The following is a 24,175-nucleotide window of genomic DNA, read 5'->3' as shown; positions in this document are numbered from 1 at the left end:
AAAAAGAATATTTTCTAAAATACAATGAGCAGAGAAAGTCTTGGTTACACAGTTTTTTCTTCTTAATTCTTCTTCCATGTTTTCTTACTTCATTATTTCCCCTTCTCTTATGTTGCATTTACAGTAATCAACTTTGATTGAGTGAAATGATTGAAAAAATCAAAATAATTTATTATCATTTTACCCATACCGTAAGAAACGGCTGGTCTGTAAAAGAATATTAAAACAGTAAGTTCCGATCTAAGTACGTTCATTTTGCATTTATTAGTGAACCAGTGACAATAGAAACTGGCTTCGGATGGTATGTTGGCAAATGACAGTATAAAGCATTGCATTCATAACTATACTCGCAGCAGTGGCCCCCTTTAGCTCGGAAAAATTTCCTGCTATCTGATTAGTTAGAATTATCTTTTCCAACCAATGAGCGATCAGGAAACTTCTCCGAACTAATAGGGCACTCCCGCGAGTCGGTGCATATCTGCCTCGCTAAAAAGAATTGACTATAGATAATCTTTACTCAGCACCTACTTCTATACACCCATAGAATAAATATAAGTTTACAAGTCATTTTTGTAGTGGGGATATGGAGCTTAAAACAAAAGGATCTAACTTTCATAACGGAATTATTTTTATTCTTTTGGATAGCAATATTAGCTAATAATAATGTGGTTGTCTAAAATCACAAGCTTCACCAAACATGACTTGTACCCTCTAACAGTACATGCCATACTTTAGCAATACAATATCCGTATTGGGTGATGATTTAATATCCTAATTTGCTATTTGAGATTGTGGAGAAGCGTTCGAAATGTAAGGTTTATTTGTAGTATGGCTGGAGAGAGAGAGAGAGAGAGAGAGAGAGAGAGAGAGAGGAGAGAGAGAGAGAGAGAGAGAGATAGAGAGAGAGAGAGGTTAGCATGCAAAATTTCAAAAGGCCTGCCAATAAAAAAGTCAGAGGAGAGAGGAGAGGAGAGAGAGAGAGAGAGAGAGAGAGAGAGAGAGAGAGGGCTGGCATGCAAAATTTCAAAGGGTGTCAATAAAAAAGTCAGAGAGAGAGAGAGAGAGAGAGAGAGAGAGAGAGAGAGAGAGAGAGAGAGAGAGAGAGAGAGAGGAGTAGGGGGTTGACATGCAAAATTTCAAAAGGCCTGCGAATAAAAAAGTCAGAGAGAGAGAGAGAGAGAGAGAGAGAGAGAAGAGAGAGAGAGAGAGAGAGAGAGAGAGAGAGAGAGAGAGAGAGAGGTAGGTCACGTCAACTGTAATCTCGGGAAAGAACAATATTGTCAGACGAGCCTGTGTTTAAAGTAATGTCATTAGTGGGTTGGAGTTTCTCTCTCTCTCTCTCTCTCTCTCTCTCTCATCTCTCTCTCTCTCTCTCTCTCTCTCTCTCTCTCTCTCTCTCTCTCTCCAGTTCGTCATGTTAGCTAGGCTGTTATGTGCATTCCTTTTTCCAAAAACGAAAGGTGACTTTATGATCATGTGAGCAGTTAACTAGGGAAGATATTGAGCTAACATCATTATTAATCTATTTTTATTAGTTTTAATAAGATTATCATCGTTAAACTTTTAGATATAATCTATTGCATTTAAAACAGCTATAAAAACTATAAAAATTTAAAAGATATAAGGCTGACGTCAATATGAATCTATTTTATTTGAAGAAAATTGTGGATTAATTTCAAGAGGCAGCAGAAAGAAAAAAAGAAATTATTTGAAATTTCTATAACAGAGGTAGTTTTTTTTTTTTGTATTCATTAACCTTAAGTAATGGTTTGTGTTATCACAATAGTTTTATTCCAGCTGTGACCATGCTGTGGAATGATCTTCCTAATCGGGCAGTTGAATCGATGGAACTTTAAAAGTTCAAACTTTCGGAGAATTTTTCTATGTTGAACAGGTTGACATAAGTTTCTTTTTAAAGTTTATGTATGAAATATCTGTTTTAATGTTGTTAATGTTCTTCAAATATTCTATTTTAATTGTTCATTACTTATCTTGTAGTTTATTTATTTCTTTATTTCCTTTCCTCACTGGGCTATTTTCTGTTTGAGCTCTTTGGCTTATAGCATCCTGTTTTTTTTTTCAACTAGGGTTATAGCTTATCTAATAATAATAATAATAATAAGGATAATAATAATGATAATAATTGAAAGACCTATTTTATCATTGTTATTTTTATTGTTCATTCCTTCTCTTGTAGTTTATTTATTTCCTTTCCTCTCTGGGCTATTTTCCCTGTTGGAGCCCTATGGGCTTAAAGTATCCTGCTTTTCCAAATAGGGTTGTAGCTTAGCTAATAATAATGATAATAATAATAATAATAATAGTTGAAAGATCTATTTTGATGTTATTTCAATTGTTTATTACTTCTCTTGTAGTTTATTTCTTTATTTCCTTTCCTCACTGGGCTATTTTCCCCTGTTGGAGCCCTTGGGTATATACCATCCTGCTTTTTCAAATAGGGTTGTAGCTTTGCTAATAATAATAATAATAATAATAATAATAATAATAATAATAGTTGAAAGATCTATTTTGATGTTATTTCAATTGTTTATTACTTCTCTTGTAGTTTATTTCTTTATTTCCTTTCCTCACTGGGCTATTTTCCCCTGTTGGAGCCCTTGGGCTTATACCATCCTGCTTTTCCAAATAGGATTTTAGCTTACCTAATAATAATAATAATAATAATTATAATAATAATAATAATAATAAGTCTAAACAGTGAATTCTTCTGAAGCGTCCATATGAAGAATTCATATGGTAATATAACAGAAGACTTGCATATGCGCTGAAACTAATTCCTAATGCCATGGGGATGATCTATAGTCCATTTCTTTTAGCGATGCATATTTGCACCGACTCGCAGCGGTGCCCTTTTAGCTCGGAAAAGTTTCCGGATCGCTGATTGGTTGGACAAGATTTGCACCGACTCGCAGCGGTGCCCTTTTAGCTCGGTAAAGTTTCCGGATCGCTGATTAGTTGGACAAGATAATTCTAACCAATCAGCGATCAGGAAACTTTTCCGAGCTAAAAGGGCACCGCCGCGAGTCGGTGCAAATATGCATCGTTAAAAGAAATGGACTTTTTTATAGTCGGATAGTTGCAATCTTCATAAAATAAAAAAAAAAAACTTAAATCGCAGAAGTTTTTAAGACATCGCATTCAGAGACATTAACGTCCTCCATGATATCTGACAGCTGTTCCTTCCTGGAGCGGAAGGAACTCTACCGTTGCCTGAATGCCTTGTGCGTCTCAGGCGCTCAGGGAGGGGCTGCTGAAGGACTCCATCCAATAAGTCCACCCACCCACGACGCCTTCGTGTTCTATTGTCTTAGTTGGGGTCGTCGTCCGAACCTCGGCGGAGGACTGACCTAGAAAGTGCGAGTTCATGGTTCCTATTGTCGGCTCCTTCAGTCAACAATTCTCATTATGACTCTGGGTGTCTTTTGTTTTTAAGTCTTGCTGCTTTCAAGCACTGCTTGCTTAGTTCTTGTGGAAGATTAGCCTTCGTCTGAGATGATGATGATTATTATTATTATTATTACCTAAGTTACAACCCTAGTTAGAAAAGTAGGATGGTATAAGCCCAAGGGCTCCAACAGGGGAAAATAGCCCAGTGAGGAAAGGAAATAAAGAAATAAACTACAAGAGAAATAATGAAAAATTAAATTAACATCAAAATAGATCTCTCAACTATTATTATTATTATTATTATTATTATTATTATTAGCTAAGTTAGGCTACACCCCTATTTGGAAAAGCAGGATGGTATAAGCCCAAGGGCTCCAACAGGGGAAAATAGCCCAGAGAGGAAAGGAAATGAATAAACTACAAGAACAATAATGAACAATTGAAATGACATTTAAAATAGATCTTTCATTGATTATTATTATTATTATTATTATTATTATTATTAGCTAAGCTACAACCCTATTTGGAAAAGCAGGATGGTATAAGCCCAAGGGCTCCAACAGGGGAAAATAGCCCGGAGAGGAAAGGAAATAAAGAAATAAACTACAAGATAAGTAATGAACAATTAGAATAACATCAAAATAGATCTTTCAATTATTATTATTATTATTATTATTATTATTATTATTATTATTATTATTATTATTATTAGCAAAGCTACAATCCTATTTGGAAAAGCATAATGGTATAAGCCCAAGGGCTCCAACAGGGGAAAATAGCCCAGAGAGGAAAGGAAATAAACTACAAGAGCAATAATGAACAATTGAAATAACATTTAAAATAGGTCTTTCATTCATTATTATTATTATTATTGTTATTATTATTATTATTATTATTATTATTATTATTATTTGCTAAGCTATAACTCTAGTGAAAAAAGCAGGATGGTATAAGCCTAAGGGCTCTAACAGGGAAAAGTAGTCCAGTGAGGAAATGAAATAAACAAACTACAAAAGAAGGAATGAACAATTAAGATAACTTTAAAATAGATCTTTCATTGATTATTATTATTATTATTATTATTATCATCATTATCATTATTATTATTATCATTATTATTATTATTATTATTAGTTAAGCTACAACCCCAGTAGAAAAGTAGGATACTTTAACCCCAATGGCTCCAGCAGGGAAAAATACCTCAGTGAGGAAAGGAAATAAGGAAACAAATAAACTACAAGAGAAGTAATGAACGCTTAAAATAACATATTTCAAGAACAGTAACAACTTTAGAATAGATCTTTCATAAATAAACTATAAAAAGATATTTATCATATCTTTTATATGATGTGAAGTTATCTATTGCCATTTCAAGATGGGAAAATCATTTACCAATTTATTCCCATCGCTGTACCATGGTCTTCCACTATCTTGAGTTAGAGTTCTCTTGCTTGAGGGTACACTCGGGCACACTATTCTATCTAATTTCTCTTCCTCATGTTTTGTTAAAGTTTTAATAGTTTACATAGGAGATATTTATTTTAATATTATCCTTAAAATATTTATTTTTTCCTTGTTTCTTTTCCTTACTGGGCTATTCCCTGTTGGAGCCCCTGGGCTTATAGCATTCTGCTTTTCCAACTAGGGTTGTAGCTTAGCAATTAATGATGATAATAATAATAATAATAATAATAATGGTAGTTCTGTAATTCTCAGACGAGGGGAAACGCAGTTTAATGAGGAACTGTAGTGCAAGCACAAATTGAAACATCATCTTCATCCAATCACCTTTATTTCAACGTTTCGGACAATTTGTCCATCATCAGGTTCTGTAAAGTTAAAAACATACATTGATACAAATAATAAAAAAACATTGGTAAAATACATGAGAAAAATAAGATAATTTAAAATTATAAATAGTACTTAAAACACTTTTCTGCTGAAAGCAGAGTTATCTAGGTTTAGTTTTGGTTGAATTTTTTCTATGTAAAATGTTTCTAATAATCTCAGCTCGGTCTCAAATCGAGCTTTACATATAATGCTAAAATCAAGATGATTAAAATTGGTGTTACACACTCCGTGGCAATGATCTCTTATAGAGGAATGAGAAGGCTTACCCAGCGGTAGAAGGGTCCTTGAACTAATGCCTCTATGTTCAAAGGTTCTGGTAGACAACAGTTTTGTCGAACTACCTACATATTCCGAACTACACTTCGGACACACAAATTTATATACAACCATAGAACATAGTTCGCTAGATAACGACTCCTTGGACTTGAGCAAATTGCCTATCTTAAAATTATTGAAAAATACCATTCTAATATTTATATTTTTGAAGTAGGTTTTCGTTATGTGCTTGATTTTCCTTTCTATTAGAGTATTAATTTTGTTCGATATGTAAGGAAATCGAAAATATATAATGTCTTTTACTTCACAAATTTGGGTATCAACATTATTGATTTTGTTAAGAAAAATTTGTACTTTTTTGTAAAATAAATTATCCTGGTAACCATTGTTGTTGAAGAATTCCTTTAAAAATGTAATTTCTTTATGAAAGTTAAAATAATTTGATGAAAGTTTATATGCTCTATTAATAAGAGTATTAATACTGTTCATTTTGTATCTTAAATTACACTCACTTAAAAAATTTAAACCAAGACCAGTAAAAGTGGGCTTTCTATAAACTTCCATGTGCATTTTAAGGTCAGAAGTTTTAGTTACTAATACGTCCAAAAAGGGCATTTTACCTTCGTTTTCTTCTTCCATGGTGAACTTGATATTACTGTGTTGAGAATTTAAATAATTAAAAAACTTGATTGCGTCATTTTTTTGCTTAAAAATAATAAATGTGTCATCCACATACCTTCTATACAACACAGGCTTAAAACTTAAAGGACAATTTTCCAACCATTCAGTCTCGTGAAAACATAAGAAAATATTGGCCAAAAAAGTACAAATTTTTCTTAACAAAATCAATAATGTTGATACCCAAATTTGTGAAGTAAAAGACATTATATATTTTCGATTTCCTTACATATCGAACAAAATTAATACTCTAATAGAAAGGAAAATCAAGCACATAACGAAAACCTACTTCAAAAATATAAATATTAGAATGGTATTTTTCAATAATTTTAAGATAGGCAATTTGCTTAAGTCCAAGGAGTCGTTATCTAGCGAACTATGTTCTATGGTTGTATATAAATTTGTGTGTCCGAAGTGTAGTTCGGAATATGTAGGTAGTTCGACAAAACTGTTGTCTACCAGAACCTTTGAACATAGAGGCATTAGTTCAAGGACCCTTCTACCGCTGGGTAAGCCTTCTCATTCCTCTATAAGAGATCATTGCCACGGAGTGTGTAACACCAATTTTAATCATCTTGATTTTAGCATTATATGTAAAGCTTGATTTGAGACCGAGCTGAGATTATTAGAAACATTTTACATAGAAAAAATTCAACCAAAACTAAACCTAGATAACTCTGCTTTCAGCAGAAAAGTGTTTTAAGTACTATTTATAATTTTAAATTATCTTATTTTTCTCATGTATTTTACCAATGTTTTTTTATTATTTGTATCAATGTATGTTTTTAACTTTACAGAACCTGATGATGGACAAATTGTCCGAAACGTTGAAATAAAGGTGATTGGATGAAGATGATGTTTCAATTTGTGCTTGCACTACAGTTCCGTAATAATAATAATAATAATAATAATAATAATAATAATAATAATAATAATAATAATAATAATAATAATAATGTTATTTGGTCATTATTCTTCTAATTGATTTTGTAATTATGTTAAAGCTTCAGGAATGATATGGACAGATGGTTCTGTAGACTAAGTAGTGAAGGAAAGTCTTTTTGTGGTCAGCTTATTCGAGATTTCTGAAGTATTCTCATTAAAATAACTAAAGGAACTTGTAGAAAGTCAGCTAATGGGAAAGCATTTTTAGCTTGACTATTCCATCATTAAAATTTGTTAGTCTACCTATTGTTTTTATTATTATAGTGCTGCTGTTCTATATTCTAATCAAGTTAGCTACACAAGATAATATCTTGATCCAAGGAATTCTTGCAACCTGAAGTTTTTATACTTTATATACGAACCTCATTATCAACGCTGTGTCATTGTGATTTTTACTGGCAATTATTTTTTTCCTGCTGAGTCGGGGAACAGATTGCATGAAATCAATGGTTCTCACGTTCATTGACCTCCAGTTATCATGACCCTTTTGCATGAAATATACATGTAATGTCATACTCTTGCCAAGATGACAACGTTGCAATTTCCGCCTCCTCTGTCATATTTTCTTTTGGACTCCATAAAGAGAGCAATTTTCGAAATTAGGTTTCGAGTCGATGTCTTGCGTATTGCGTGTCATATGATTGTCAATATTCTTTTTAAACTCCGGGTTTTTTTTTTTTTTTTTTTTAGCTCAATGTGCGGGATGTGTACATATATGTAGCCCATTTTCCTTTGCCATCACATACATTGAATAGTCTGGCCTATTTTTTATACATTACTCTTTTCTCATACACCTAAAAAACACTGAATTAACCAGACTATTCTTATATATATATATATATATATATATATATATATATATATATATATATATATATATATATATATGTATATATATATATATATATATATATATATATATATATATATATATATATATAAATATATGTATATATATGCATATATGAATATATATATATAAATATATATATATATATGTATATATATATGTATATATATATATATATATATATATATATATATATATATATATATATATATAAATATATGTATATATATGCATATATGAATATATATATAAATATATATATATATATATGTATATATATATGTATATATATATATATATATATATATATATATATATATATATATATATATATAAATATATGTATATATATGCATATATGAATATATATATAAATATATATATATATATATATATATATATATATATATATATATATATATATATATATATATATATATTTATATTTATATATATATAAATATATGTATATATATAATATATAAAAATATATATATTATATATATATTTATATATATATTTATATATATATATATATGTATATATATATGAGAGAGAGAGAGAGAGAGAGAGAGAGAGAGAGAGAGAGAGAGAGAGAGAGAGAGAGAGAGAGAAAGAGAATGAATGAATGAATGAATGAGAGAGAGAGAGAGAGAGAGAGAGAGAGAGAGAGAGAGAGAGAGAGAGAGAGATGCGGCGTGAAATGCTGAATGCCATGAAATGGATACGATAAAATTATTCTGAACGTCCTGTAGAGAGTATGTTTCCCGATATTATTATAGTAAAACACGGGAGCAAACTTTACTAATAGAAGATAGGACTCGCAGATAAATAATAAGATATGCGCTCATATTTCCTACCCTCCTGTATAGGACCAAATAGTACCCCCTTAAAGTAATTAATTAAGTATATACTTAACAGTCAAGCCATCAAGCCAGGCATTTTGGTGTCTTAAGAGGTATGTATCATTAAAGAACTTTTTGTATGTACTTTAGCTATTGTGGTCATTCCTGTCAACACCACATAGGGTAGTACAACACACACACACACACGCGCACACACACACACACACACACATATATATATATATATATATATATATATATATATATATATATATATATATATATATATATGTGTGTGTGTGTGTGTGTGTGTGTGTATGTGTGTGTGTGTGTATGTACAGTATGTATGTATGTATACCCCATCGCCTTGCTTTGCTTATCCCTGCGAGTGGGTGTAACTGTAACCAAGGATAACAGAAAAGACTATTATCCTTGGGTAAAACACCAAGTCGTCGATCAGTGCTGTCATATGGTAAACATGGTGAAACTCTTGTTCAGAAAAAAACGTCGGCAGAATATGTCTTCTTCAATTGCTACAGATTTCTTGATGTGTGATAATTATCCGTTGAACTTTTCCAATTTGAGAACATGCGAGGAATACGCGGTGTTAGAGTCTTGGAATTTTATGGTAAGAAGAATCAATTGTTTCGTTATTAGGCTAACTAATTTCCTTGCATGTTGTGAAAATTATGAAGAAAGCTATTGAATATAGGCCTGCGGGGTTTAGTACAGTATTTATCTAGTTATCAGAACCTGCGTTGTCTAACTATTTTAGTGAAATTGTGAAGACTATTTAGTATTATTGTAGTGTATAACAGGGCAATGTAACCTAGGAAAAAAAACTACTTTTTCTTATAGAAAAAATTACGCTCTCTTCGAAAATGTAATACAGTAAAATAATACCGACTATTTTGGGTCCTCGCCTTACGTCCGTCGAATATCTGGGCCGTAATTGTGTTGCTACACGAGGTTTAACTTTTCTTTCGAACAATTCTTTATTGTCTTCCTCACGTTACAGTTCTTTTTATTGGTGAATCAATTCCAGTTGCATTCCATGAAAAGTGCTCTTCTGGGAGAAGAACACTCCAAAATCTAACCATTGTTCTCTATTTTTGAGTAGTGCCATAGCCTCTGTACCATGGTCTTCCACTGTCTTGGGTTAGAGTTCTCTTGCTTGATGGTACACTCAGGCACACAGTACTATCTAGTTTCTCTTCCTCTTGTTTTGCTGAAGTATTTTATAGTTTATATATGAAATATTTATTTTAATGTTACTATTCTTAAAATAATTTATTTTTCCTTGTTTCCTTTCCTCACTGGGCTATTTTCCCTGTTGGGGCCTCTGGGCTTATAACATTCTGATTTTCCAACTAGGGTTGTAGCTTAGCATTTAATAATAATTTATTTTTCCTTGTTTCCTTTCCTCACTGGGCTATATTCCCTGTTGGGGCCCCTGGGCTTAAAGCCTTCTGCTTTTCCAACTGGGGTTGTAGCTTAACATTTAATAATAATAATTTATTTTTCCGTTTCATTTCCTCACTGGGCTATTTTCCCTATTAGGGTCTCTGGGCTTATAGAATTCTGCTTTTCCAACTAAGGTTGTAGCTTAGCATTTAATAATAATTTATTTTTCCTTGTTTCCTTTCCTTACTGGGCTATTTTCCCTGTTGGGGGCCCCGGGGCTTATAGCATTCTGCTTTTCCAACTAGGGTTGTAGCTTAGCATTTAATAATAATAATAATAATAATAATAATAATAATAATAATAATAGGCAGGACCGAGTGGCAGTTGCAAAACTCCTTTAGACCAACAGAATGATACAGTACCAACGACTATACAGTACATCACAATTAAGTCATTACATGTAATTTCAATTTTATCGATAGTTACTACCCGATTCCTATTTTATAAAACAGCTGCTCTACCACATCTGGAAATGACGGTTGGCAGTCAGACTGCCATAGCAGCTGTCTCCTGCTTTAATAGCAAAGGTTCATGATAAGGCAGAAGCAGAAATGTTCTCTTCTACCTTCCAAAGAAATAAATCCGGTTCTTTTTTTCAGAATACCCGCTTTAGCCGTGATATCCAATGCATATAAAATAAAGTAATTTTTTTTCTTATAAAATACAGTAGTAACTTAATTTTTTCAAGTCATCACCAACCCATCCACCATAAATTAAAATTATTAATTTTCAAGTTTTTTTGGTTTAGCATGCAAGTCTGTCATGAAATAAAATTGTATTTAATATATTTCAATCGTTTGTGACATTTCTTTCAGGTATATGTAAGCTTTTCATCAATACCCCCCACCCCCCAAAATAAGAATTCTGTAGTCTGTCTTGAATAGATTTTTATGATCACTTCAGTAATCCCATATTGATCAATAAATTTTTTATGCTTAATTTAATTTGATGAAATACAAAACATTAAAATCAGCTATGTGCCTAAGAAGCTAAATGCTTCATAAATAGTAGTATTTATAATGCTCAACATTATATTGGGATGGCATGGGAATTTTCTACACAAATAATCCATGTGTTGGAAGCCAGATTAATTACTCTTAATATCATTATCATCTGCGCCTATTTATGTTAAGGCCTCTGTTAAATTTCGCCAGTCGTCTCTTTCTTGAGCTTTTAAATCAATACTACTCCATTCATCTCCTACTTCAAGCTTCATAGTCCTCAGCCACGAAGGCCTGGGTCTTCCAACTCTTCTAGTGCCTTGTAGAGCACAGTACTAAAGTTTGGCGAACTAATCTCTCTTGGGCAGTGCAAAGAGCGCGCCCAAACCATCGCCATCTACCCCTCACTATGATCTCTTTCACTTATGGTACTTGAGTAATCTCAACATCACGAGCTCAAATTTCGTTAGTCTTACTCCGACATCAAGTTTAGGTATTAACCTGATCCAACCTTTCCAGAAAAAAAAAATTTTACTTTCCAGTTGGTTTTAGAAAATTTAAATCTAACTATAATAGTGCTTGATCACTGACATTGCCACCCTGGGATGCATTTTCAGGCTATACAGCTTGTTCATATCCAATGTTACTTTGCGGATTCCGATTGTAATATTCAATTGTACTCCTTTAATAATTACATTAGTTCTTTGCTGTTCTTACCATACAGTCTCTGTTGTTAGCTGCCGTTCTTCCCTTACTGAAGACTACGTACCACTTTCCTTGGCTTCTGCTGCGGCCTCCTGAGTAATTTTATTGTGATGAAATATTGCTGTTTGCCCGTTTTATTATTTCGTATAAACAAAGAAAGATTTATTTTGAGTTGAGTGAATACTGGGGCTTGTAAATTTAGGTCAATAACCCATATGAGTACATAAATTATTACTCAATTTCCTTTGTGTTTTGTTCCCGCCCTGCGGATCAACAATAATCATGTATAGAAACACACAAAGCTGTTTACTGTAGAAGTGAGTGTTTCATCAAAAAAAAATTGTTGGGGGGGGAGGTAGTCAGTTTTAGCACTGCCCAGTTGTTGCGTATGAGTGTATAGTGTAGTTACAGTATATGGCAAACATCTTGTGGGTCAGGTAGTGCATAGGGCTTACCCTGTGTTAAGGACCAAGAAACAGCCCCTAAAGTGAAAGTAAAGTATGTTCTTGCTTTTTATGTCGTAACGACACACATTAAAGGGATTTTGACAAAGGAAAAATCTATTTCTGGGCGAGGAACCTGTGTCGCCCAGTGAAATGCTCCTCTAGCACCATTTCTAAGGCATAGTTATTGCTAAATATACCAGAGAAAAAAGGATGCATGGAATGCCAGGAATAAACCCAGCTCGCTCACTATATAAGTGTCGGTATAGTAAACTGGGGCGTGATAGAACCACGACCATAAGTCCCTCACCAGTTAGAACTCTCCCTCATCAACATCCCCCGTCTGCTGCCTCCTACTACGAATATCCTTCCCCACCCCTACACCTCCCCACCCCCTTAACTCATTCCTCCATAGCACCAGCGTTGGTCAGAAAAGTTGTCAGGGTTTCAAGCTCAATGTGTTATAAATGCACATTTATGGGAGCTCTTGCGGGTTAAAACGTGTAGTTAATTATTTATAGTCTTGTAAAACTATAATTCTGAAAAGAAAGTTTACCCAATAATCAATCTTATATAATTCTCGTATTTCAGCGCCAGGTATGAGGACATTAGAATTAACGACCGCCCAAGGTACAGAAGCACTATTTTCTTAATGCAGAATGGTGCTATTTGGAAGAACTACTGGTCGTGGAACTCTATCTTGTCACATAGCTGCCTTGGATTTATACAATCCCCCAGGAAAGAACTGGAGCATCGGATGAACCGAAATAGTGATCTAAGGAGCAACTGTAATGAAGATCATTGATGAGTTGAAAATGAATGGTATAAGGAGAATATATACTTCACTGGAAAATTACAACCTATCTCATAGCACAGCAGGTGAGGCAATTTTTAGTGTAAAAAAGCTACCGTCGATCCTTTGGCTGTTACTTTAAGTCTTTTTTTTTTTTTTTTTTTTTTAATACCTAAACAACAACAATACACAGTTAATACTGTTCAGTAACAATTGCCTGTGTTTGTTTATAGTGATAGATATAGTACCATAGTACTGCACAGTGGTTGATTTTAAAATTTGGATAGGTATGCTATGTGTGGTAACTATACACTTTAATTTTTAGTCAAATACACGAACCATATATTTCTCCCACTCTATCTTGTGTTTTATCAGTTTTTGATCATGAATATTGGGGCAAACCACCTGTTCATTAGTTCCTAATTTCCCCTTATAAAAACAATTATGGGGGATCCCAGTTGGAAGTCAGTTTGTTCCGACACTATTACAAACCTTACGCTACTTGTTAGGGATAATCTTTCTGCGAAGCTGGAAGATTACCCATTAGGACTTTTAAGCGAGGTGGCAACTACCAAACCCGCTAGTTAGTGGAGGTGTAGTGAGGTTTGCGAGCTACCCTTCTTACTCGTACACTAGTAAATCCGAGCCAATTTTTTCTTTTGGCTTTGAGGAGAACAGACATGTTTGCTGTCTGGTCCCTCAAAAGACCTTGGTCTTTGATTTTTCAGATTATTTTTCTTTTCTGGTGTGTTCCTTCTTCTGTGTCATTGTGCGGACTTGTCTAGGGCCTGAAGGCTGCTCCTGCAGTACTTCATGTCCTCCGTCGACCCAGACCCCATTCTTCGTGTCCGACCTGCAGGGGACGCCGCTGTGAGGAGCGTAGGGAGTGGTCTGCCTCCCAGAAGGAGAGATTTGGGCATTGGCGCAAAGTCCAAGAGGGATTCTTTGCCTTCGGGGTCTTCCTCAAGAGCTGAGAAACGTCGGTCTTCTTCCTTAATTCCCTGGTCTCTTCCCGTAACTCCAAGGAGCGGTCGAGTGGGAACGTAGACCAGCTAACACTAGGGCAACTTTGGAGATCCAGGGACGTTGCTGCTTTCCCTAGAGAAGCAACTTCGCCTCCGCCCCCGAATGAGTCTTCACCTTCTGATGTTGTAGGTTTGGCTGTCACTGTGTTGCCGGGCCTCCTTCCAAGGACATCTTGGTAGAACTTCTGCACCGCGGGGCCCAGAGGGTTCCTTCTCTGGTGTCCTCCGGAGTAGAAGTCCTTTCTCTAGCTAGTGCAGTGATTGACGCTCTTGTTGTCTACAAGGCCCACCTCGTCTTCTAATGCTCCTGCTAGTCCTCATGATCGCCACTCTTAAACTTGCTTCTCGCCAGTGCATAACCCTCCAGCTTGCTGTTCGCCATCTCTTCCTCTCTCTAAACAGTCTCCTGCCAGACACCGGTTACCAGTGCACCACTCTCCATCTAGCTACTTGCCATGTTCACTCAAAGAAGCTTTTTGCGAACAAGACGTTTACTGTAAATACCCTGGAAATTCCTCTATCGCAGTCAGTCAGGCAAAGCGGGACATCTTCTGTGGTTGGTGTCGTGAAAGGGGTTCACTCTTCTCGGAGCCACTATTCCACTGATTGCAGAGTTTTTATTGTAACTTCGAGGAAAACTAATGCTTAGTATCAGCGGTGAAAGGCTATCTCAGATCTTTCGACTGAAAGGAGTTCCTATTTCCTCTTTGGCAAATTGTTAATGCTCATAAGGAATGAGTTATGGGCAACTCAGCCGGAAGTGAGACCTCCATCTCGGAACATGGTTTGAGACCTCTGTTCTCTGAAAAAAGAACCGTTGAGTTGAGCCTCATAGTGGGACTTGACCCTCCAGTCGGATTTCATACTCTTTCTCTCGCCTCTGCATAGAGAGTGAGCAAACTTCATGGCCTTTCTTACCACATCATCCATACAAGGGGATGTGGCCAAGTTACTCTGTTTGGGTCCATCTGCTTAGCGAGTCTACAGGGTGTAAATGATGATATGAATCAATTGTTACTTTTTGTGAGGGCACTAAGGGACTAAAATACCTCAAGTGTATGAACAGAGCTCGCCCGTATGTCAAGCAACTTCTTGTCAGTACAGGCAGGGTCAAAAGGAACATAGAACACAATCTTCTCTTGGATTGGACAGATCATCGACCATGCTCTAGATTCATACATTCACCACCAAAGAAGGCGACCCAGAGCTCATGATGATCAAATGTCATTAACACGTCCCTGACGTTAAAGAGAAACGTGTCGCAGGTATTGCAAGTGGCCGTGTGAAAGCGCCAGACAACCTTCACCCATTATTGTATCTGCAAGACATGACACATGGGTCCCTTAACACGTTTTCCATAGGTTCTGTGGTGGTCGCTTAGCAAGTGGTCTAGCTTCCTTGCAGGACCATTAGTAGTCAGTCAAAGGCAAATGTTATGGTCTCGGTTTGCAGTGAATGCAAAAGAACAGCTGCTCTTTTCTTTTTTTTCATCTTCCACTCCCATAGGGCACAGCAGCCAAGAACCCTGATGCCTTTCAACAACTGCAAGATCCATCTGTTTTTGGGTTGCCAGATTATATGTATTATTCCCATGTATAAACTTCTTCACGTCCCCATTCTCCTAGTGAGGGGCATAGGTTCAAGGGTTTCAGTGTGTATATGTTAAACGTATAATATTCAAACCTTTAATCATAGAGCAGTTTCCCACTCACCGACCATTACTGCTCAGGCTGTTGACCTCTGGTATTATCATACCAACAGGTTCACGAGGTGTCAAAATTCACATCCAATGCGTTCTCTACTTGGATGTGTATCAATCCCGCTTCCACCCAGCTTTTGGCGAGTCTCCTTGATTAGGACGTGGATTTTTATTTATGTTGGAAGAATGACGAATTTAGAAGTAATTTGTATTTTTCCTAACTATACAAACCTGTTCTTTTACACATACTTATCATGCTATCACCTTCCCCCAGCAATCAAAAGTGGTGGAGCAAGTGAGTGTGTGGGCTGAAGGTGTCTCCTGCTACAACCCCTGTTTGCCCGCGAGGCTGTCCTCTCACCCAAGTTGTTGTTGTTGTTTTTTTTTTTTTTTGCTATGAACACCAGCTCACACTGAATCTATTTTTAGTGAAGAACTTCAGGTTTGTATTGTTAGGAAAAATACAAATTACATCAAAATTTGTATACTTAATTAAGGTATTATATATTTGTACTTTCTCAAAGCAAAGATAATGATTTGCCTTTTGTATGAAAATTTTCCCATAATTCTGTATTGTTTAGACGTAGAAATTTTTTCAAGTATTTCAAAATATTTACAAAAAATTGACTATTTTTAGTTGCAACTTGTCAAAGTATTAAAATTAAATTGAATACAAAATTTTGGTTTTTAAGTAATTGAAGGCAATATTTTTTCATGTAACTAAAGCTTTTGGTTTATCATTAACTTTTTATTTCTATGAACCTTCCCTGCTGTTCATGTTGCATCTCCAACTTCGTTAAAAACATGTTTACCCCTAAACTAAAAAATTTAATTTTTTCCCCCTTTTCCAATAGACCTAAGGCCTAAAAAATATATCTGGCAGTTAATGGCAATAATAAACCAATGGCTGCGTTGCTCCATTTAAAACGATGGTCTCTATTTGCCATATTGTTCCAATTTGGTGTTATAGTGCTTTTAGTGATATTTCCTGGATCTTTTAGTAATTACTGTATAGATTGTTCAAGAGAATTATTTCTGACTGATCATGATCCTTATTTTTTGTCTTGTGTCGTGGACAGCACTGTGCTTTATATTTACCATTGTTAGTAAAGTACTGTAGTGCTGTTGGACAGCATTCCTGTTCACTTACTTTAGTCTCTTCCTGCACAAGTGTTGTCATTGGACTTCACGATCCTGTATTAGAAAAACTTAGTTTTTTCTTCTCCTCTGCCACATCCTTGTGGGAAAGTCTTTGCTGCTACATCTATAGAAAGAGGTGAAGACATCATCTAGGGTGTCTAGGAAAAGACCGATGAGGGTTGCATACACGTGCCTTTACAGTTTCTCTCCCTCTCTCTGGGAGTCAAAGTTGCAGTGTGTCTCCAACAATTGCCCCACGTAGTTGAGAACGTTATGTACTAAGATTGTACCAAACAGCGAATGGTTCGAAGCAGGACGTACCAAGATTGTACCCAGGAACGCACAATATTTTTTTCAGGTGTTTTTGTGCCTGATACCAGCATTTGGTCTTATAAAGAGACTAAGCACTCTTATCCTCTTCTGGGATAAAAGACAGCTCCTGAGACACAAGATCACCATCAAAGAAGATGGCAGCCAAGCAGAAGAATCGTCGTGAATGTGCTCCTCCCTCATACGAGCAGCAAGAGTACATGAGCAGACAGTCTTGACAGCTCTCCACACTTATGGGCTTGAACTCTAGTCAATGAACATGAGCAGACCTTTAGTCTCCTGGTGAACAACCCCCTACATGCTAGGAATCTACACGTAAAGGCCACGCACTCAGACTCCTCATGCTTACTCTTCGGTTATCGTTATGTTCAAATAGCAGAGTACCTGTCGCCTTTTCTTTCCCATCGTTCTATGGCGACATATTGAGTTCTTCCTATGCTTCAAGGCCAGTCAGTCTAGATCTTCCCTCGCTCCAAGACTATACAATGTGAGTGCTTCCTACTCATCTTCATGTTTCAGTGAAAGCAAGAGACTTCACTTGACCACCCTGAACTGAAGGCTCATGACCACCATGAATGCTCTTACTATCATAGATGTAACATTCCATGTTATCATTCCCTGCGGGACTAAAATGTGGCACTAAATGCTCCTTCTGGTACAGAGCACTCTCATGGGTGGAGGGGACAAAGGGCACTGCCCCTTCTACTAGTGGATGATTGGCAGAGGGAATTTAGGAATATGCTCTTGCCTTCATCTATCACCGAGCCCTCGGGTACGATGCCTGCCGCTCTGAAGAGAAGAAACTTTGTTCCTGAAGCATGGGATGATTGATTGAGTAGAATCATAAAACATCAACCAATCCTTCTCTGCGGATCAACAATTATCATGTATAGAAACACACAAAGCTGTTTACTGTAGGAGTGAGTGTTTCATCAAAAAAATTTTGTTGGGGGGGAGGGGGGAATAGTCAGTTTTAGCACTGCTCAGTTGTTGCGTATGAGTGTACAGTGTAGTTACCCCATCCATCCATATACCAAGGCACTTCCCCCAATTTTGGGGGGTAGCCGACACCAACAATGAAACAAAACAAAAAGGGGACCTCTACTCTTTACGTTCCTTCAGACTAACCAGGGACTCAACCGAGTTCAGCTGGTACTGCTAGGGTGCCACAGCCCAACCTCCCACATTATCCATCACAGATGAAGCTTCATAATGCTGAATCCCCTACTGCTGCTACCTCCGCGGTCATCTAAGGCACCGGAGGAAGCAGCAGGGCCTACTGGAACTGCGTCACAATCGCTCGCCATTCATTCCTATTTCTAGCACGCTCTCTTGCCTCTCTCACATCTATCCTCCTATCACCCAGAGCTTTTTTCACACCATCCATCCACCCAAACCTTGGCCTTCCTCTTGTACTTCTCCCATCAACTCTTGCATTCATCACCTTCTTTAGCAGACAGCCATTCTCCATTCTCTCAACATGGCCAAACCACCTCAACACATTCATATCCACTCTAGCCGCTAACTCATTTCTTACACCCGTTCTCTCCCTCACCACTTCGTTCCTAACCCTATCTACTCGAGATACACCAGCCATACTCCTTAGACACTTCATCTCAAACACATTCAATTTCTGTCTCTCCATCGCTTTCATTCCCCACAACTCCGATCCATACATCACAGTTGGTACAATCACTTTCTCATATAGAACTCTCTTTACATTCATGCCCAACCCTCTATTTTTTACTACTCCCTTAACTGCCCCCAACACTTTGCAACCTTCATTCACTCTCTGACGTACATCTGCTTCCACTCCACCATTTGCTGCAACAACAGACCCCAAGTACTTAAACTGATCCACCTCCTCAAGTAACTCTCCATTCAACATGACATTCAACCTTGCACCACCTTCCCTTCTCGTACATCTCATAACCTTACTCTTACCCACATTAACTCTCAACTTCCTTCTCTCACACACCCTTCCAAATTCTGTCACTAGTCGGTCAAGCTTCTCTTCTGTGTCTGCTACCAGTACAGTATCATCTGCAAACAACAACTGATTTACCTCCCATTCATGGTCATTCTCGCCTACCAGTTTTAATCCTCGTCCAAGCACTCGAGCATTCACCTCTCTCACCACTCCATCAACATACAAGTTAAACAACCACGGCGACATCACACATCCCTGTCTCAGCCCCACTCTCACCGGAAACCAATCACTCACTTCATTCCCTATTCTAACACATGCTTTACTACCTTTGTAGAAACTTTTCACTGCTTGCAACAACCTTCCACCAACTCCATATAACCTCATCACATTCCACATTGCTTCCCTATCAACTCTATCATATGCTTTCTCCAGATCCATAAACGCAACATACACCTCCTTACCTTTTGCTAAATATTTCTCGCATATCTGCCTAACTGTAAAAATCTGATTCATACAACCCCTACCTCTTCTAAAACCACCCTGTACTTCCAAGATTGCATTCTCATTTTTATCCTTAATCCTATTAATCAATACTCTACCATACACTTTTCCAACTACACTCAACAAACTAATACCTCTTGAATTACAACACTCATGCACATCTCCCTTACCCTTATATAGTGGTACAATACATGCACAAACCCAATCCACTGGTACCATTGACAACACAAAACACATATTAAACTATCTCACCAACCATTCAAGTACAGTCACACCCCCTTCCTTCAACATCTCAGCTTTCACACCATCCATACCAGATGCTTTTCCTACTCTCGTTTCATCTAGTGCTCTCCTCACTTCCTCTATTGTAATCTCTCTCTCATTCTCATCTCCCATCACTGGCACCTCAACACCTGGAACAGCAATTATATCAGCCTCCCTATTAACCTCACCATTCAGCAAACTTTCAAAATATTCCGCCCACCTTTTCCTTGCCTCCTCTCCTTTTAACAACCTTCCATTTCCATCTTTCACTGTCTCTTCAATTCTTGCGCCAGCCTTCCTTACTCTCTTCACTTCTTTCCAAAACTTCTTCTTATTCTCTTCATATGACTGACCCAATCCCTGACCCCACCTCAGGTCAGCTGCCCTCTTTGCCTCACGTACCTTGCGCTTTACTTCCACCTTTTTCTCTCTATATTTTTCATACTTCTCTATACTATTACTCTGCAGCCATTCTTCAAAAGCCCTCTTTTTCTCCTCCACTTTTACCTTCACTCCTTTATTCCACCATTCACTGCCCTTCCTCATGCTGCCTCCAACAACCTTCTTGCCACATACATCACTTGCAATCCCAACAAAATTTTCTTTTACTAACTTCCACTCCTCCTCTAAATTACGTATTTCTCTTACTCTCACCTCGTCATATGCCATTTTCAACCTTTCCTGATATTTACTTTTTACCCCCGGTTTTATTAGCTCTTCAACCCTCACTACCTCCCTTTTACATCCACCTACTCTATTCCCCCACTCTTTTGCTACAACTAATTTTCCTTCCACCAAAAAATGATCAGACATACCGTTAGCCATACCCCTAAACACGTGCACGTCTTTCAATCTTCCAAACATTCTTTTAGTTATCAACACATAATCCATTAATGCCCTTTCTACTACTCTTCCATTTGCCACTCTTACCCATGTATACTTATTTTTATCTTTCTTTTTAAAGAAGCTAGCACTTATTACCATCTCTTGTTCAACACACATATCTACCAGTCTCTCACCACTCTCATTTTCACCTGGTACGCCATACTTCCCAATGACACCTTCTACCTCTCCAGCACCCACTCTAGCATTTAAGTCACCCATAACAACTACATAATTCCTTCTACCCAGTCCTTCTACACACCTAGTTAATTCACTCCAGAACTCATTCCGCTCTTCTTCACTTTTCTCACTACCTGGCCCATACGCACTGACAAACGCCCAACATTCCCTACCCAACCTAACCCTTACCCACATTAACCTAGATGATATCTCCTTCCATTCCACTACTTTACCTGTCATCCATTCACTCAGCAATAACGCCACACCCTCTCTCGCTCTTCCCCTTTCAATCCCAGACACTCTACCAGACATTTCACCAAACATCACTTCACCCTTTCCTTTCATCTTTGTCTCACACAAGGCCAATACATCCATCCTTCTACTTCCAAACATACTTCCAATCTCGCATCTTTTACTCTATCGTACTACATCCACGCACATTCAAACACCCCAAAACTAGAGTGCGGGGAGCAGTCACTCTCCCCCAACCCCCATCTCTTTGTCGATGTCTCGTAGGAATTTTATTCAGGAGAGGGGGTTCCCAGCCCCCTCGTCCCGTCCCTTTTAGTCGCCTCGTACGACACGCAGGGATAACGTTGGCGCTATTCTAATTTTTATATGCCCCCGCGGCCACAGTGTAGTTACAGTATATGGTAAACATCTTGTGGGTCAGGTAGTGCATAGGGTTTACCCTGTGTTAAGTGAAAGTAAAATATGTTCTTGCCTTTTATGTCGTAAGGATACACATTAAAAAATTTGTCAGGGTTTCAAGCTCAATGTGTTATAAATGCATATTTACGGGAGCTCTTGCAGGTTAAAACGTCTAGTTATTTATTTATAGTCTTGTAAAACTATAATTCTGAAAAGAAAGTTTACCCAATAATCAATCTTATATAATTCTCGTATTTCAGCGCCAGGTATGAGGATATTAGAATTAGCAACCACCTAAGGTACAGAAGCACTATTTTCTTAACGCAGAATGGTGCTATTTGCAAGAACTACTGGTCGTGGAACTCTATCTTGTCACATAGCTGCCTTGGATTTATACAATCCCCCAGGAAAGAACTGGAGTATCGGATGAACCAAAATAGTGATCTAAGAAGCAACTGTAACGAAGATCATTGATGAGTTGATAATGAATGGTATAAGGAGAATATATACTTCACTGGAAAATTACAACCTATCCCATAGCACATCAGGTGAGGCAATTTTTAGTGTAAAAAAAGCTACCGTCAACCCTTTGGCTGTTACTTTTTTTAATACCTAAACAACAACGATACACAGTTAATACTGTACAGTAACAATTGCCTGTGTTTGTTTATAGTGATAGATATAGTACCATAGTACTGCACAGTGGTTGATTTTAAAATTTGGATAGGTATGCTATGTGTGGTAACTATACACTTTAATTTTTAGTCAAATACACGAACCATATATTTCTCCCACTCTATCTTGTGTTTTATCAGTTTTCGATCATGAATATTGGGGGCAAACCACCTGTTTATTAGTTCCTAATTTCCCCTTATAAAAACAATTATGGGGGATCCCAGTTGGAAGTCAGTTTGTTCCGACACTATTACAAACCTTACGCTACTTGTTAGGGATAATCTTTCTGCGAAGCTGGAAGATTACCCATTAGGACTTTTAAGTGAGGTGGCAACTACCAAACCCGCTAGTTAATGGAGGGGTAGTTAGGGTTGCGAGCTACCCTTCTCACTCGTACACTAGTGAATCCGAGCCAATTTTTTCTTTTGGCTTTGAGGAGAACAGACATGTTTGCTCTCTGGTCCCTCAAAAGACCTTGGTCTTTGATTTTTCAGATTATTTTTCTTTTCTGGTGTGTTCCTTCTTCTGTGTCATTGTGTGGACTTGTCTAGGGCCTGAAGGCTGCTCCTGCAGTACTTCATGTCCTCCGTCGAGACAGACCCCATTCTTCGTGTCCGACCTGCAGGGGACGCTGCTGTGAGGAGCGTAGGGAGTGGTCTGCCTCCCAGAAGGAGAGATTTGGGCATTGGCGCAAAGTCCAAGAGGGATTCTTTGCCTTCGGGGTCTTCCTCAAGAGCTGAGAAACGTCGGTCTTCTTCCTTAATTCCCTGGTCTCTTCCCGAAGCTCCGAGGAGCGGTCGAGTGGGAACGTAGACCAGCTAACACTAGGGCAACTTTGGAGATCCAGGGACGTTGCTGCTTTCCCTAGAGAAGCAACTTCGCCTCCGCCCCCGAATGAGTCTTCACCTTCTGATGTTGTAGGTTTGGCCGTCACTGTGTTGCCGGGCCTCCTTCCAAGGACATCTTGGTAGAACTTCTGCACCGCGGGGCCCAGAGGGTTCCTTCTCTGGTGTCCTCCGGAGTAGATGTCCTTTCTCTAGCTAGTGCAGTGATTGACGCTCTTGTTGTCTACAAGGCCCACCTCGTCTTCTAATGCTCATGCTAGTCCTCATGATCGCCACTCTTAAACTTGCTTCTCGCCAGTGCATAACCCTCCAGCTTGCTGTTCGCCATCTCTTCCTCTCTCTAAACAGTCTCCTGCCAGACACCGGTTACCAGTGCACCACTCTCCATCTAGCTACTTGCCATGTTCACTCAAAGAAGCTTTTTGCTACAAGACGTAAATACCCTGGAAATTCCTCTATCGCAGTCAGTCAGGCAAAGCGGGACATCTTCTGTGGTTGGTGTCGTGAAAGGGGTTCACTCTTCTCAGAGCCACTATTCAACTGATTGCAGAGTTTTTATTGTAACTTCGAGGAAAAACTAATGCTTAGTATCACCAGGCTATCTCAGATCTTTAGACTGAAAGGGGTTCCTATTTCCTCTTTGGCAGAATTGTTAATGCTCATAAGGAATGAGTTATGGGCAACTCAGCCGGAAGTAAGACTCCATCTCGGAACATGGTTAGAGACCTCTGTTCTCTGAAAAAAGAACCGTAAGAGTTGAGCCTCATAGTGGGACTTGACCCTCCAGTCGGATTTCATACTCTTTCTCTCACCTCTGCGTAGAGAGTGAGCAAACTTCATGGCCTTTCTTACCA

At 37.5% G+C, this 24,175-nt stretch overlaps 1 long non-coding RNA gene across 1 annotated transcript in view; it reads left to right on the top strand.

Moving 5' to 3' along the window:
- Positions 1–24,175, top strand: part of LOC137617248 (uncharacterized) — a 100,107-nt gene that overhangs the window by 53,185 nt on the left and 22,747 nt on the right. Inside the window, exons 2-3 of the long non-coding RNA XR_011039594.1 lie at positions 12,998–13,285; positions 22,062–22,349. This is a non-coding gene — a long non-coding RNA (uncharacterized lncRNA). The remainder of the gene's footprint in view (positions 1–12,997; positions 13,286–22,061; positions 22,350–24,175) is intronic.

Source organism: Palaemon carinicauda, chromosome 2 (genome assembly GCF_036898095.1).
Source record: "Palaemon carinicauda isolate YSFRI2023 chromosome 2, ASM3689809v2, whole genome shotgun sequence".
Classification (NCBI taxonomy): Eukaryota; Metazoa; Arthropoda; class Malacostraca; order Decapoda; family Palaemonidae; genus Palaemon; species Palaemon carinicauda.
Note: the sequence above shows the minus strand (reverse complement) of the source record. Positions and strands in the feature narration are given on the sequence as shown.